A 16,958-nucleotide genomic window follows, 5' to 3' on the forward strand; every position below is an offset into this window, starting at 1 on the left:
CTGATCAGCATTGCCGATCTGATCCAGCGGGTAGGAGTGCTTCTTCCTCAGGTTGATAACAAAGCGCTGAAACGAAAGCAGCTTCTCTCCGAAGTCTGACGGCAGGCGTTGGGCCAAACTCGTTCTCCGTCTAAGTGACAGTCCATTACGCCGCATCATCCTACGACACCAGCCGAGGCTGGCTTTAAATCCAGTGATGTTGAGCTCTCTGGCGATTTCCAGGGCCTTAACCTGGATGACAGCTCTGGTAATGGGCATTCCCTCACTTCTTTTTTCCCTGACATATTCAAAAACCCTCCGGTCAACCTCAATGAAACGACCACTTTGAGGACCACGGAAGGATTTTCGCTGACTGTTAGCATCTTTTAGACGTTGTTTTTCTGCTCGCCATCTTCTTACATTACACTCAGTGACCCCGAATGTCTTGGCAGCTTGGCAGTTGTTAGATGACTCTGCCTTATTGACAACCATTATTTTGAAATTGGCATCATAGCTCCTCCGCTGTTGTTTATTGACCTGGCCCACTTTTGAGCCACTTGTCTCTAAATGGTCAGCCTGTCTTTCCATCTTTAAACACCGGTAACGGGCTGGTTGTTAAGGACGCCTCTTCCCTCCGTCCGGAACGAATTTTTGGCGCCATCTGTGCCCGCGAATGTGTATTGACATTTAAAGGGAGCGCCGAAGAAGAGAAACTGCGCTCTGAATACTAGACCCCGAATATAAGACGACCCGACTTTTTTGGACCTATTTCGAGGGGAAAAAAGGCCGTCTTATATTCGGACCAATACGGTATTAGCCCTCTCCAAAATAAAATGTACTAAATAAAACACCACCCCATTCCACTATTTAATTATATCTAGTCCTACTCCAGACCAACGGTCTGAGAGGACATAACACTACCACTCAACAGCCCCTGCAGCTGTTATGCAGTAAATCCTCGCAATACCAAGTACTTCTCTGCCGCTGCCGCCACAACCACTATTTTCTGTGACATTCGATCCATTTCTGTAGTACAATTGACAACCATGGCTATACATGCTAAAAAGCCCATCTTACTGAAGCACATAATCTTCCCATCACTCTCTCTTGGTCTGCCTACTCACAGGAATCCTCTCAGGATCCCTCACACTGTACCCATCTTCGTCTACCACTTTCTTCACTGCTTTGGCATACAACACTTTCTGTCCTACTCTAACCCTGGCAACCTCAATCTGCCTTTCTCTCACCGGACACCTCCGATCTCCAGCCCCATGGGCACCCCCACAACTAACACACATAACTTTCTCCACTGATACCACACATTCCATCGTCTCATGCTCTCCTGCACACTTCTCACATCTAGGCATCTCCCTCCTACACACTGCTGCTACGCCCATAAACTTGACACCTAAAACTAGTATTTTTGGAACAAAAGCTCTCATGGGATAACTGACACTTCCTACCTTGACCTTATCTGGCAAAGACTCTGCATATAAACTCAGCATAACAGACAATGTCTTCTCCGTTTCCCCACGCTTGCCACCGGATCTACGTCTGCTCCGGAGAGCAAAGCAAGTCACAATTCTCGTCCCTAATCGTGTAATCCGGAGCACCCGCTCCCTCTGGGTGGAGGAAACACAATAAATAATCACGAGTCCACTCCGAGTTACCTTCACCAACTCAACAGTCGCCAACCATTCTTCCATCCAGCCTGACACCACATATGGATCAGCCAAAATGCAATGATCCATTCTCTCTACAAATCTCACTCCCACTGGGCCAGAATCATCCTTATCATCCTCGGGACGAAGCCCAAACTCAGCGGTCCTCATCACAGGTACTTCATCCTCACTCTCACCAGGTCCCATCTCTGAACTACTTGGGCACTTATCCCTCTTTTTGCACTCTACGCCAACCTTCCTCACCACACTGCTTCCCTCTACACTCAACTTCTTCTCAGCAGTCATCATTGCAACTGCCACAGTTAATTAATCCTCACTCTCGTCACGTTCAATTTCCTCCTCAAGCTCTTCCAAAAGGTCTGAGATCCTCCATTCCATATTCACTCAAAACATTCCACTTTTGTCATTTATTTCTTGTCCACCATCTTCTCCTTCACCAGATCTTCCAGAAGGCTAGTGCAATCCACCACTCCATATTTATGCATAGTATGTTCCACTTTCTTCCTTTTCTTCTTGTCCGCCATCTTACCGCGTGTCCCAACCTGAACAAACTCTTCTTCTTAGGCAGCTGCTATGTTAGTTCTCTTAGCCTGCTATGTAAACATTAAGCTGACCCCCAGTGCACCCTATGGCTGGTCTAAGCAATAATGGAGCGCAGATGTTACACCCATCGCTGTTGATCCACCCACTGATGTTACACACATTGCTGTTAATCAAATCAAATCAAATCACATTTTATTTGTCACATGCGCCGAATACAACAGGTGTAGACCTTACAGTGAAATGCTTACTTACAAGCCCTTAACCAACAATGCAGTTTTAAGAAAGAATACCAACAACAACAAAAATCACCAAAAAATACAATATAAAATATTACGAAATAAAAGTTACAAATAATGAAAGAGCAGCAGTAAAAATAACAATAGCGAGGCTATATACATGGGGTACCTGTTACCGAGTCAATGTGCGGGGGCACCGGTTAGTCGAGGTAATTGAGGTAATATGTACATGTAGGTAGAGTTATTAAAGTGACTATGCATAGATAATAAACAGAGTAGCAGCAGCGTAAAAGAGGATGGTGGGGGGGGGGGGGGGGGGGGGCAATGCAAATAGTCTGGGTAGCCATTTGATTAGATGTTCAGGAGACTTATGGCTTGGGGGTAGAAGCTGTTTACAAAACTCTTGGACCTAGACTTGGCGTTCCGGTACCGCTTGCCGTGCGGTAGCAGAGAGAACAGTCTATGAGGGTGGCTGGAGTATTTGACAATTTTTAGGGCCTTCCTCTGACACCGCCTGGTATAGAGGTCCTGGATGGCAGGAAGCTTGGCCCCAGTGATGTACTGGGCCGTACACACTATGCTCTGTAGTGCCTTGCGGTCGGAGGCCGAGCAGTTGCCATACCAGGCAGTGATGCAACCAGTCAGGATGCTCTCGATGGTGCAGCTGTAGAAACTATTGAGTGTCTAAGGACCCATGCCAAATCTTTTCAGTCTTCTTAGGGGGAATAGGATTTGTCGTGCCCTCTTCACGACTGTCTTGGTGTGCTTGGACCATGTTAGTTTGTTGGTGATGTGGACAATAAGGAACTTGAAGCTCTCAACCTGCTCCACTACAGCCCTGTCGATGAGAATGGGGGCGTGCTCGGTCCTCTTCTTTTTTCCTGTAATCCACAATGATCTCCTTTGTCTTGATCATGTTGAGGGAGAGGTTGCTATCCTGGCACCACACGGCCAGGTCTCTGACCTCCTCCCTATAGGCTGTCTCGTCGTTGTCTGTGATCAGGCTTACCACTGTCGGGAAACTTAATGATGGTGTTGGAGTCGTGCCTGGCCATACAGTCATGAGTGAACAGGGAGTACAGGAGGGGACTGAGCACGCACCCCTGAGGGGCCCCCGAGTTGAGGATCAGTGTGGCGGATGTGTTGTTACCTACCCTTACCACCTGGGGGCGGCCCGTCAGGAAGTCCAGGATCCAGTTGCAGAGGGAGGTGTTAGTCCCAGGGTCCTTACAGTGAGGGAAAAAAAGTTTTTGATCCCCTGATTTTGTATGTTTGCCCACTGACAAAGAAATTATCAGTCTATAATTTTAATGGTAGGTTTATTTGAACAGTGAGAGACAGAATAACAACAAAAAAATCCAGAAAAACGCATGTCAAAAATATTATAAATTGATTTGCATTTTAATGAGGGAAATAAGTATTTGACCCCCTCTCAATCAGAAAGATTTCTGGCTCCCAGGTGTCTTTTATACAGGTAACGAGCTGAGATTAGGAGCACACTCTTAAAGGGAGTGCTCCTAATCTCAGCTTGTTACCTGTATAAAATAGTGATGAGCTTTGAGGGCTCTATGGTGTTGAATGCTGAGCTGTACTCAATGAATAGCATTCTCACATAGGTGTTCCTTTTGTCCAGGTGTGAAAGGGCAGTGTGGAGCGCAATAGAGATTGCATCATCTGTGGATCTGTTGGGGCTGTATGCAAATTGGAGTGGGTCTAGGGTTTCTGGGATAATGGTGTTGATGTGAGTCATGACCAGCCTTTCAAAACACTTCATGGCTACAGACGTGAGTGCTACAGGTCGGTAGTCATTTACGCAGGTTAACTTAGTGTTCTTGGGCACAGGGACTATGGTGGTCTGCTTGAAACATGTTGGTATTACAGACAGGGAGAGGTTGAAAATGTCTGTGAAGACACTTGCCAGTTGGTCAGCACATGATCGGAGTACACGTCCTGGTAATCCGTCTAGCCCTGCGGCCTTGTGAATGTTGACCTGTTTAAAGGTCTTACTCACATCGGCTACAGAGAGCGTGATCACACAGTCATCCGGAACAGCTGATGCTCTCATGCATGTTTCAGTGTTACTTGCCTCGAAGCGAGCATAGAAGTAATTTAGCTTATCTGGTAGGCTTGTGTCACTGGGCAGCTCGCGGCTGTGCTTCCCATTGTAGTCTGTAATAGTTTGCAAGCCCTGCCACATCCGACGAGCGTCGGAGACGGTGTAGTACAATTCGATCTTAGTCCTGTATTGATGCTTTGCCTGTTTGATGGTACGTCGGAGGGCATAGCGGGATTTCTAATAAGCTTCCAGGTTAGAGTCCCGCTCCTTGAAAGCGGCAGCTCTACCCTTTAGCTCAGTGCGGATGTTGCCTGTAATCCATGGCTTCTGGTTGGGTATGGACATACAGCCACTGTGGGGACGACGTCATCGATGCACTTATTGATGAAGCCAGTGACTGATGTGGTGTACTCCTCAATGCCATCAGAAGAATCCCGGAACATATTCCAGTCTGTGCTAGCAAAACAGTCCTGTAGCTTAGCATCTGCTTCATCTGACCACTTTTTTATTGACCGAGTCACTGGTGCTTCCTGCTTTAGTTTTTGCTTGTAAGCAGGAATCAGGAGGATAGAATTATGGTCAGATTTTCAAAATGGAGGGCGAGGGAGAGCTTTGTATGCGTCTCTGTGTGTGGAGTAAAGGTGGTCTAGAGTTTTTTTCCCTCTGGTTGCACATTTAACATGCTGGTAGAAATGAGGTAAAATGGATTTAAGTTTCCCTGCATTAAAGTCCCCGGCCACTAGGAGCGCCGCCTCTGGATGAGCATTTTCCTGTTTGCTTATGGCCGTATACAGTTCATTGAGTGCGGTCTTAGGGCCAGCATCGGTTTGTGGTGGTAAATAGACAGCTACGAAGAATATAGATGAAAACTCTCTTGGTAGATAGTGTGGTCTACAGCTTATCATGAGATACTCTTCCTCAGGTGAGCAAAACCTCGAGACTTCCTTAGATATCGTGCACCAGCTGTTGTTTACAAATATACATAGACCGCCACCCCTTGTTTTACCAGAGGCTGCTGTTCTATCCTGCCGATACAGTGTATAACCCGCCAGCTGTATGTTATTCATGTCTTCGTTCAGCCACGACTCGTGAAACATAAGATATTACCATTTTGTATGTCCCGTTGGTAGGATATACGTGCTTGTAGTTCGTCCACTTTATTATCAAGCGATTGTAAATTGGCCAATAGTATCGATGGCAAAGGCAGATTAGCCACTCGTCGCCGGCTCCTTACCAGGCACCCCGATCTCCTTCCGCGATATCTCATTTTCTTTCTACTTCGAATGACGGGGATGAGGGCCCTGTCGGGTGTCTGGAGCAAATCGCTCTCGTCAGACTCATTAAAGAAAAATTATTAGTCCAGTTCAAGGTGAGTAATCGCTGTTCTGATGTCCAGAAGCTCTTTTTGGTCATAAGAGACGGTAGCAGCAACATTATGCACAAAATAAGTTACAAACAATGCGAAAAAACACACAAAATAGCATGGTTGGTTAAGAGTCCATAAAACGGCAGACATTTTTTTAAATTGAGTTGTTTAGGACTGCAAGGGCGAATTTAGTTATTGCACACGCGCACATCAGAGTAGATATTCCCTAACGGAAATATGCAAATAAATGCTAGAACGCGCCAATAGGAATTCGTGCGTGACTGTGCCCACCTTCTTGCTTGTTCTATGATTAATTTGCTCCCATTAGAAACGACAGGCTCTATCTTGGGTTAGTCATTTAAAAAAATGTTTTGCTCCAAGTATGCAGTTCCCATACTTGAATCAGGAGCGTGAAAGACAGACCCGGAATCCCACATCCGGTTTTCAGCGGAAAAGGAAGCTTGGTTACCCGGAACCACAATATTTTTTGTGACTAAGACGCTAGCTTAGTGTCTCGAATGATTTTCAAATGTATCGGTACGCACTGTCGGACTCAGATCAGTCAGTTTACATTTTCGGAATAAGCTAACCACCTTGAAGATGAAGTACTTTGCCGTAGGACCAACTTTTTTTCAAATTCCAAACTGTCGTATGGAAGGCTAAGGGACTTGCAAAATCAAGGTAGCTACAATTGCTAACTAGCTAGCTGAGCTAGGATATTTGATCTGAAACGCAAGTCTATGACAAACAATAGGCTACTCCATGTACTGATAATTCATGTTCTGCAGTCAATGCGCCCTTGTAAGTGGCATAATTGCCTTCAATATAGACCTCAATACATAACTAGCAAGCTAGATGATTTGGCTACTTGGAGGTACTCACTATTCGCTTATGTTATGTGCCAACTCACATTGGATCTAACGTTACTGTAGTGAGATGCAAGTTAGGCTAGTCGGGTAGCCTGAGCAAAGCTAGTTTGACAAGCTGTGTAGGGGTAATTAAGGACACAGGGCACCCATTTAGGTGTTGTGGTGTAATAAACCGTCCTTTTACAAGCAGACATAGAGAAGTAGAGTGGGTGGACTCCCTTGGTCAGTTGTTATAGGCCTAACTTGGAATCAACAGTATTTACACCACTATATCTAATATTACATTACTTATTTCCTCAATCTCCTCATTTTCACTGTAAAAGGGGATTTATAAAATCCATTTGATTGATAGGCTTAAGGAGATAGGCCTGGTCTGCTACTTGGAAATGACTAGGTCTAGCCTAACTACATTTAAATTGACCCTGGCTGTCACCCAGATAGCTAGTTTAGTTGGTGTGAGATGGATGTAGATATAAAGCCAGAGGAGGATGAGGTGGAGATATCCCCAGCAGTCATTTGGTCTGACACTTTTGATGCAGGTTATTCATATGCCGGAAATTGGTATGACACAACAAAACAAAGCCGTATTTGTGGTCTGTTAGAAGAAACAAATTCAAGCGATAGGGAGATTAAAACGAATTCAACAACTGTTGGTGCTCAACTTCAAACAGCTGTAAACGTGGGTGATGAAGGTGTTGTCCTTGTTCACACAGAACAGGATAACCCAAGCACCCCTGTAGGGAATTTAATCAAAGATGAGTCATGTTTTTACTTATCACCCAGTGATATTCAGATTGGAAAAGGATGTACCTCGTCTCAGTCGCAACATCTAGTTGCAGAAAGTGTTTCTTTCGGAGGACAAATCAATCCAACTGTACCGATATTTAGCAGCTTTCAAATACAGCCCCTAAACAATGATCAAGTGCTGACTGATTATGTTAATCTCCCAAGCCAAAGTATTACCAAACCCTTTCTAATAATTTCACCTGCAACAGCAAGCGACAGTAATTTAACTCCAGTGCTTCAGCCATGTCGTATTAGGACTCACAGGCCTATTCTTCCAGCCTATTGTAAACCATTTACTTTTACCTCTGCTCAAGAGGAAAACTATTACGTAAAAAAAAAAAAAAGAGGGAAGAAAACGGAAAAGGCACAAAAAAGGAGAAAAGATGGAGATATGTGGCAACGTCGTGTTAATTACTCAAAACATATTTCGCAAAGGTCCTCAGCTGGAAAAGAGTTGAAGGACCCATACTCCAACTGCAAGAAAATTGGCTTGGATTTCAATGTTGGTTCTGGATCCAAACAGAAACTAGATTTGCAGTTTCTGACTAATGGTGTGATGGTTGAGGTTTCTGATTTTGCTAAAGAAGTTAATAGAGCTCAGCAGCATGTTGTCTGTGACATTCTAGAGTACAACTTTGATCTTGGTTTGCAAAAGCATCAAAGGTATGATTTTTCGACGCGTACAATGCACAAATTAAGAGAATTGATGAGAAAACAAAAAACTGTTCTAGGAAAACCTGGATTCGTAATGGAGGTGTTTACCCTTCCTGATCCCAACACGATAAAAGGATCGAAATATGCCCGTTCAACTGCAAAGAATTATGACAGTGTGTCAGAAAATCCTGAACCTGCTGACATGCTTTTAATGGACAAATCTGATCTGGACGTCGTATCCAGACCTACTCAGCATGTCAAGACAGACAACCTGTTAACTGAGACCGATGTAACGCAGTGTGCTGGTGGGACAGTGTACAGCCTTGCAACGGACCAAAACTGGCATCTAATGGCGTCTACAACATCAAAAACAATGAAGGACCCTTATCCCCTCTGTAAGAAAATAGGATTAGAACTTGATGTGAAATCCAATTGTGGGGCAAAAGAGAAACTTGATTTGGATTTATTGACCAAAGGTGTAGTGATTGAACTTGGTAATTTTGCCAAAGAAGTATGTGGAACTTACAAGCAAATTGTCATTGATGTCCTAGAGCACAATTTTGATCTTGATTTGCCTATTGAGAAAACCAAGCTGTCTACATATATTATTGCAAAGTTGAGACTAGTTGTTAAGAAAATGACATGCATGGCACATAAAAGGAAACCTCAGTATTTAAAGGAAGCATTCTCACTGGGGGTTGGCACAAGAAAGAAACCTGCAGTGATTTCCAGTAAAATGCAGGTCATTAACTCAATCAACTCAATTGTGTGGAAATATCAAGGACTGAAAGAAGTAACAGAAAGAAGACGATTAGATTTGAGAAGGAAAAGGGGAGAAAGAGCCACTTGCAAAGCAAGAGAAATGAAGACAGAGAAATTACATAGAGGTAGACAAGTAGGCCTAGGTCCTCAGTCTGTGAAGAAACAGACCATCTCCAACGAGACTGAACTCACATTGTCAGCTGACAAAGCAAAGGTCCTGGGCAGCAACATTAAACAGGCAAATGTGATGCCCTTTGCAGGGAAAGTGGTGAAAGACTGCTACCCCTTGTGCAAAGAAGTAGGTGTGGAACTTGATGTGAAATCGAAACGGGCATCCAAAACAAAACTTGACTCACAGTTACTGACTAATGGTGTAATGTATGAGGTTCATAAGTTTGCAAAAAATACAAAAAGGGGTTATATGTATACTGTCTATGATATTCTGGAATATAATTTTGATCTAGATTTGAAAAATCAGAAACGCTGTCAACTTGCCATACATATTTCATCTAAACTGAAACGAATGGCTAAACGGAAACATGTCACAAATGAAGAATTTTCAAAAGAAGTGTTTATAATACCTCTTGTGACTAGACAATACAAGAAAAAAGAAGCTACTCCACCTGCAAGATTGTCAAAAAGACAACTGTATTCGAAAAGGACACAAGAGGCAAATGATACAGAGGAGAAGATGAACTATCAGAAGATGGTTAGCAAGATCGGTTTGAAATATCTGGTCGCTGATGCAAAAACAGTATGGTCTCTGCATGCGGAAGAGACCATCTCTATCGAAACAGATGAAACAGTCAAGCTTGGCCAGGATAATGGACCCCTTGACTTCTGCTTAAAGGCGTCTGATGTTCACTCTGGGGTCACAGAGCAAACCCCATGCCCAGAGAACTACCAAGTTGACATTTGCAGGACAATTATCAATGAAATTGTTACGAGTGATGAAATGCAGCAGATGAGATGGATTTTTGTAAAATTTTCAAACTGTTTTGGTGTTGGGACTGGTTCCGAAAAGAAATTTGAACAAATCCTCGCTGAATACAGATCAGACATCCTACCAGTGATAGTTGAGAAACATGGTGGCTTTAGTTCCACTGAAAAGACAATGATGACCCTTGTAAGTCAGCTCTTCTGTGGCTTACATTTGATTGATGGCTTAGCTCACCAGGCAAAAACAACTCTTCTACTTTGGGAAAATATGATTTTAGGAGATAAAGAAGTAGGAGTCCATAACTCCCCTAACATTGGGACGACAGCATTGGAGTCTGGAACAGTGTGTTTGGTGAATTCTGTGAGTGATGCTGTGCAAGAGCTTGGATGGGCAGAAGACGGTCAGCTTGTTCCGTTCGAAACCTTTTTGACCAGCAAAAGAGAATTTGATGAAGTTCCTTTGTCTCTATCCATTGGACACAGAATTGATGGTCTGTTTCATAATTCTGCTGGGGTGTATAGCATCCATGATGATTTGGTTGAGTTTACCAGTACGTACGGAGCTGAGAGTAGTTTGCTTGCAGCAGTTGTTGCTGATTTGGAGGTTCAACAGTTCAAGGCAGGATGCAGAGCTCTGGGTCTGGTTTCCAAGCTAATCATTGATCCTCTCTGGAGAGCCTTGACTTTGAAGGGAAACTTGTTGGAGATGGAAGAAAGATACCAAACCCTTGTTACCAAGCTCAAGGAATGGCAGGAAGATGGGAGAGACCTTGTTGAAGGAAATGCATGCTTGTTTGATGACATTGAGGTACCCAAGAACCTTGTGTTTGACAGGCTTACCATGTGGACAGACACAGACTTTTTTGAGTTGACTGTTCAGATTGTTGAGTTGATCCTAGCCAGTTTTCTGAAGGTATGTTGTATGATGCTTCCAGTCGATCTAGAGCTCCTGTCAAAGAAAAATGATCGATTCAGGAAGGATTTGGCAATATTAGATCAATTGCAAAAAGCTAAGCCAAATGCAGTCAGTATTGCCATTGAAGGCATGGACATGTGCAAGAAGAATCACACTTGGGAATGGCTGTCCTTTTTGGATGAACCAAAAATAGTGTCAATGATGAAAGCATTCCAGACAGTGTAGGCAAAGGAAGAAAAGCTCTCTGCCACACCTGCAGAAGAATGGAAATTGTAAAGGAATGGACATGACAGACGATAGGTGAATGAGTCTTTTTTTATTTGTTTGTTATTTATTTACTAATGAACCACAGTAGGACTATACAGTACAGAACCTTTAACTCTGCCTCTGTAACCTGGTGATGGCATTCCCTAGACAGCTCTTTCAATAAATGTGCATGAACGTGCTTTTCATTCTAGCACCTTAGCTTTTGTATTCAGACTGGCGAAGGATAAACAGCAATGCAACCTCAGACAAGAGTTCAGACAAGAAGTAGATGCAAGTAAAATATACAGATGCTTGCGAAAGTATTCACACCCCTTGGCATTTTTCTTATTTTGTTGCCTTACAACCTGGAATTAAAATGGATTTTTGGGGGTTTGTATCATTTGATTTACACAACATGCCTACCACTTTGAAGATGCAAAATATTTTTTATTGCGAAACAAACAAGAAATAAGACAAACAGAACTTGAGCGTGCATAACTATTCAGCCACTGGGATTTTTGCCCATTCTTCAAGGCAAAACTGCTCCAGCTCCTTCAAGTTGGATGGTTTCCGCTGGTGTACAGCAATCTTTAAGTCATACCACAGATTCTCAATTGGATTGAGGTCTGGGCTTTGACTAGGCCATTCCAATACATTTAAATGTTTCCCCTTAAACCACTCAAGTGTTGCTTTAGCAGTATGCTTAGGGTTATTGTCCTGCTGGAAGTTGAACCTCCATCCCAGTCTCAAATCTCTGGAAGACTGATATAGGTTTCCCTCAAGAATTTCCCTGTATTTAGCGCCATCCATCATTCCTTCAATTCTGATCAGTTTCCCAGTCCCTGCAGATGGAAAAACATCCCCACATCATGATGCTGCCACCACCATGCTTCACTGTGGAGAGGGTGTTCTCGGGGTGATGAGAGGTGTTGGGTTTGCGCCAGACATAGCGTTTTCCTTGATGGCCAAAAAGCTCAATTTTAGTCTCATCTGACCAGAGTACCTTCTTCCATATGTTTGGGGAGTCTCCTACATGCCTTTCGGCGAACACCAAACGTGTTTGCTTATTTTTTTCTTTAAGCAATGGCTTTTTTCTGGCCACTCTTCCGTAAAGCCCAGCTCTGTGGAGTGTACGGCTTAAAGTGGTCCTATGGACAGATACTCCAATCCCTGCTGTGGAGCTTTGCAGCTCCTTCAGGGTTATCTTTGGCTCTTTGTTGCCTCTCTGATTAATGCCCTCATTGCCTAGTCCGTGAGTTTTGGTGGGCGGCCCTCTCTTGGCAGGGTTGTTGTGGTGCCATATTCTTTAAAAAAAATGTATAATGGATTTAATGGTGCTCCGTGGGATGTTCAAAGTTTTGGATATTTTTTTATAACCCAGCCCTGATCTGTACTTCTCCACAACTTTGTCCCTGACCTGTTGGGAGAGCTCCTTGGTCTTTATGGTGCTGCTTGCTTGGTGGTGCCCCTTGCTTAGTGGTGTTGCAGACTCTGGGGCCTTTCAGAACAGGTGTATATACTGTATTCTAATTTTCTGAGATACTGAATTTGGGGTTTTCATGAGCTGTAAACCGTAATCATCAAGATTAAAACAAATACATGCTTGAACTATTTCACTTTTTGTGTAATTAATCCAAGATATGAGTTTCACTTTGTCAATTGATTTATTGAAATTACTTAACCTTTCCACAATATTCTAATTTATTGAGCTGCACCTGTATATATACTGAGATCATGTGACAGATCATGTGACACTTAGATTGCACACAGGTGGACTTTATTTATCTAATTATGTGACTTCTGAAGGTAATTGGTTGCACTGGGTCTTATTTAGGGTCTTTATAGCAAAGGTGGTGAATACATATGCACGCACCACTTTTCCGATACTTATTTTTTAGAATTTTTTGAAACAAGTTATTTTTTTTATTTCACTAAACCAATTTGGACTATTTTGTGTATGTCCATTACATGAAATCCAAATAAAAATCAATTTAAATTACAGGTTGTAATGCAACAAAATAGGAAAAACGCCAAGAGGGATGAATACTTTTGCAAGGCACTGTAGTTACACTATATACATATTTTGTGATATACTGTATATTCTAATGATATTCAAACGTGGTGTCAGTAACTGTTGAACGTCGAATAATGCTTATCCATTTGGTACCACATGTAGTTGGTTCCACGTGCTTATCTGTTTTTATATTGTTTTAAAATCCAATTTAGAGGTTTTTCACAAAGTGTGCAGTCAGGAAAAGTGTAGAGGCTTAGTCTCAATAGTTGAATTTGCAGGTTCCCTTGGCCTTCTATTCACTTGATGCCTGGTCTTGTTTGTGAAAATAGTAATTTAATGAAAAAAAGAAAATAGTAATTTGGAAAGGAGACCAGTCATTAACTTATTCTGGACCTTTTTCCCCCTCACTTTTTGGTATGACCATTGAATTGCCTACTTGAATGATCAACTTAAATAGAACCAAGATGGAGAGCAAGGCTCTGAAATTGGTCAACTTTTTTTTCCACTGTCAAAATGAGAGAATCATGCTTTTATGTGATTTGCTTGAATCATATTTTGGTCATCCATTTTTGAGAGCCTTTTTTATCTCTCTTTTTGTTGGAGATCAAGATGTTTTCATTAGGCCAAATGCACACTGGACTGCAGTGCTTTTCTGTCTGCTGCAGTATTCAACCTTGCACATTACTGTAGACTTCAGGAAGAAAATGCTTTTAGATATAAACATGAAATAATTTGCAAAAGGTGAGAGAGCTTCATTCACTTCGAAAACTATTCACAGTTTCAATTAAGTAGCTATTTTGTTTATTCAGTTGTTTTCTTTTTTTTTACCATGACTATGCATTCTATGTCTTTCTGCAGGCCGAGTTCCAGGTTTGTGATGTCCACCATGAAGTTGAACCAGTGACTGTGAGTACTGTGTATATTAGAGGTCTTCTCACATACTGAAATTGAGATCTGATCCGAATTGGATCTGTGAAATTCCCATCCGACACCGGACAGGACCCGCAAATGTTTTGTGTGAAAGTCAAAATCCGATTCAGGTCCGAGGTGGACAAGATCCGACCCAAAATATATCCGAGATGAGGGAGAATCGGATCCAAATTGGGTCCGATCTGTATCGGACCCATATGTATCCGAAATATAAAAAAATGCAGCGCTTTATTGCTGAGCAAGCCAGTAGAATTGTTTTGACTTGTCTGGCAGGCAGTGTGAACATTAACGTTTCACATGCATTTTCTGTTGAAGGCTAAACTCTAAAACTGTAAAATAATACATCTTAATATTTTCATAAATGACATCCCTAATTTAAAATGTCAACACAATATGAAGGGAAGAGGTGTGTGGCGAAGACTCACTAGTAGGCTGTATATATATTTGTGTGCAAATATAGGCCTATAAAAGTTATCATTTGGGGATGTCTGATAGTACATTTATTTCTGATTGTCTTAACTCACCACCACTTATGAGCTGCGGAGCTTCTCAGTGTTTTTTTCATCACCTCACACAGAAAGTCAACAGAGTGTTTTTACATCCATTGCAAATGACAATAGTTCCAAACTGTATTTAAAAAATACATTAGTGTCTAGTTTGAGAAACAGACGCCTCACAGGTCCTCAACTGGCAGCTTAATTAAATAGTATCTGCAAAACACCAGTATCAATGTCAACAGTGAAGAGGCAACTCCGGGATGCTGACCTTCTAGGCAGAGTTGCAAAGAAAAAGCCATATCTCAGACTGGCCAATAAAAAGAAAAGATTAAGATGGGCAAAAGAACACAGACACTGGACTTTTTCTTTGCAACTCTGCCTAGAAGGTCAGCATCCCAGAGTCGCCTCTTCACTGTTGATGTTGAGACTAGTGTTTTGCGGGTATTATTTAATGAGGCTGCCAGTTGAGGACCTGTGAGGCATCTGTTTCTCAAACTAGACACTAATGTATTTATCCTCTTGCTCAGTTGTGCACCGGGGCCTCCCACTCCTTCTATTCTGGTTAGAGCCAGTTTGCGCTGTTCTGTGAAGGGAGTAGTACACAGCGTTGTACGAGATCTTCAGTTTCTTGGCAATTTCTCGCATGGAATAGTCTTCATTTCTCAGAACAAGAATAGACTGACTAGTTTCAGAAGAAAGTTATTTGTTTCTGGCCATTTTGAGCCTGTAATCAAACCCACAATTGCTGATGCTCCAGATACTCAACTAGTCTCAAGAAGGCCCGTTTTATTTTCAGCTGTGTTAACATAATTGTAAAAGGGTTTTCTAATGATCAATTAGCCTTTTAAAATGATAAACTTGGATTAGCAAACACAACGTGCCATTGGAACACAGGACTGATGGTTGCTGATAATTGGCCTCTGTACGCCTATGTAGATATTCCATAAAAAATCAGCTGTTTCCAGCTACAGTAGCCATTTACAACATTAACAATGTCTACACTGTATTTCTGATCAATTTGATGTTATTTTAATGGACAAAAAAATTGCTTTTCTTTCAAAAACAAGGACATTTCTAAGTGACCACAAACTTTTGAACGGTAGTGTATATATGTGTACATATAACTAGGAATAAAGTGACAGATAGTAAACAGTAGCAGCAGCAGCGTATGTGAGTAAAAAAAAAAGGTTAATGCAAAAAGGCTCAATACAGATAGTTAACCAAACAGCTACCCGGACTAACTATTTAGCTTATGGCTTGAGGGTAGAAGCTGTTCAGGGTCCTGTTGGTTCCAGACTTGGTGCATCAGTACCGCTTGCCGTGCGGTAGCAGAGAGAACAGTCTATGACTTGGGTGGCTGGAGTCTTTTACCATTTTTAGGGCCTTCCTCGGACACCGTCTGGTATAGAGGTCCTGGTAGCGAGCTCAGCCCAAGTGATGTACTGGGCTGTCCGCACTACCCTAGTGCCTTGCGGTTGGATGCCAAGCAGTGCCGTACCAAGCGGGGATGCAGCCAGTCAAGATGTTCTCAATGGTGCAGCTGTAGAACCTTTTTAGGATCTGAGGGCCCATGCCAAATCTTTTCAGCCTCCTGAGTGGGAAGAGGTGTTGTTGTGCCCTCTTCACGACTGTGTTGGTGTGTTTGGACCATGATAGATCCTTAGTGATGTGGACACCGAGGAACTTGAAGCTCTCAATCCACTCAACAACACCCCTGTCGATTGGAATGGGGGCGTGCTCGGCCCTCCGTTTCCTGTAGTCTATGATCATCTCCTTTGTCTTGCTGACGTTGAGTGAGAGGTTGTTGTCCTGGCACCACACTGCCAGGTCTCTGACTTCCTCCCTATAGGCTGTCTCATCGTTGGCGGTGATAATGTCTACCACCGTCGTGTAGTCGGCAAACTTAATAATGGTGTTGGTGGCGTGTGCAGCCACGCAGTCGTGGGTGAACAGGGTGTACAGGAGGGGTCTAAGCACGCACCCCTGAGGGGCCCCCGTGTTGAGGGTCAGCGTGGCGGATGTGTTGTTGCCTACCCTCACCACCTAGAGACTGAGGTAGGAGACAGAGCATTGAGGGAGTGGCCTCCCATCCCTTATATTGTCAATCTGAGGTTATGTTATGTAGATACATAGACAATGATTTGACAACTGAGTTCATAAAACTCAAATATTTGATCTACTCTCTCTCTCTCATGCTGTGGTGTTATTTCTTGGTCTTTTCTTCCCAGTTTCAGCAAAACCCTGCTACCTGACGTGTGCAGTGTCCCTGTGCAGAGCCCCGGATGGGGAGCTGGACCTCTGTAAGACCAAGCTAGACTGGCAGGCCTGTGGATCTTTTATCCTGGTTCTGAGCTTCTCATAGGATCTGCCAGAACTGGACCTCGGCCCTATCAATTCACAGACCACCACCTACAGCCCCTCCATACAAACCTGCAGATAGGACAAGTCCTGGGGTGAGTATGTTTTAGTTTGTGTGTGTCTAT

The sequence above is a fragment of the Coregonus clupeaformis genome, chromosome 15 (assembly GCF_020615455.1).
Source record: "Coregonus clupeaformis isolate EN_2021a chromosome 15, ASM2061545v1, whole genome shotgun sequence".
Lineage (NCBI taxonomy): Eukaryota > Metazoa > Chordata > Actinopteri > Salmoniformes > Salmonidae > Coregonus > Coregonus clupeaformis.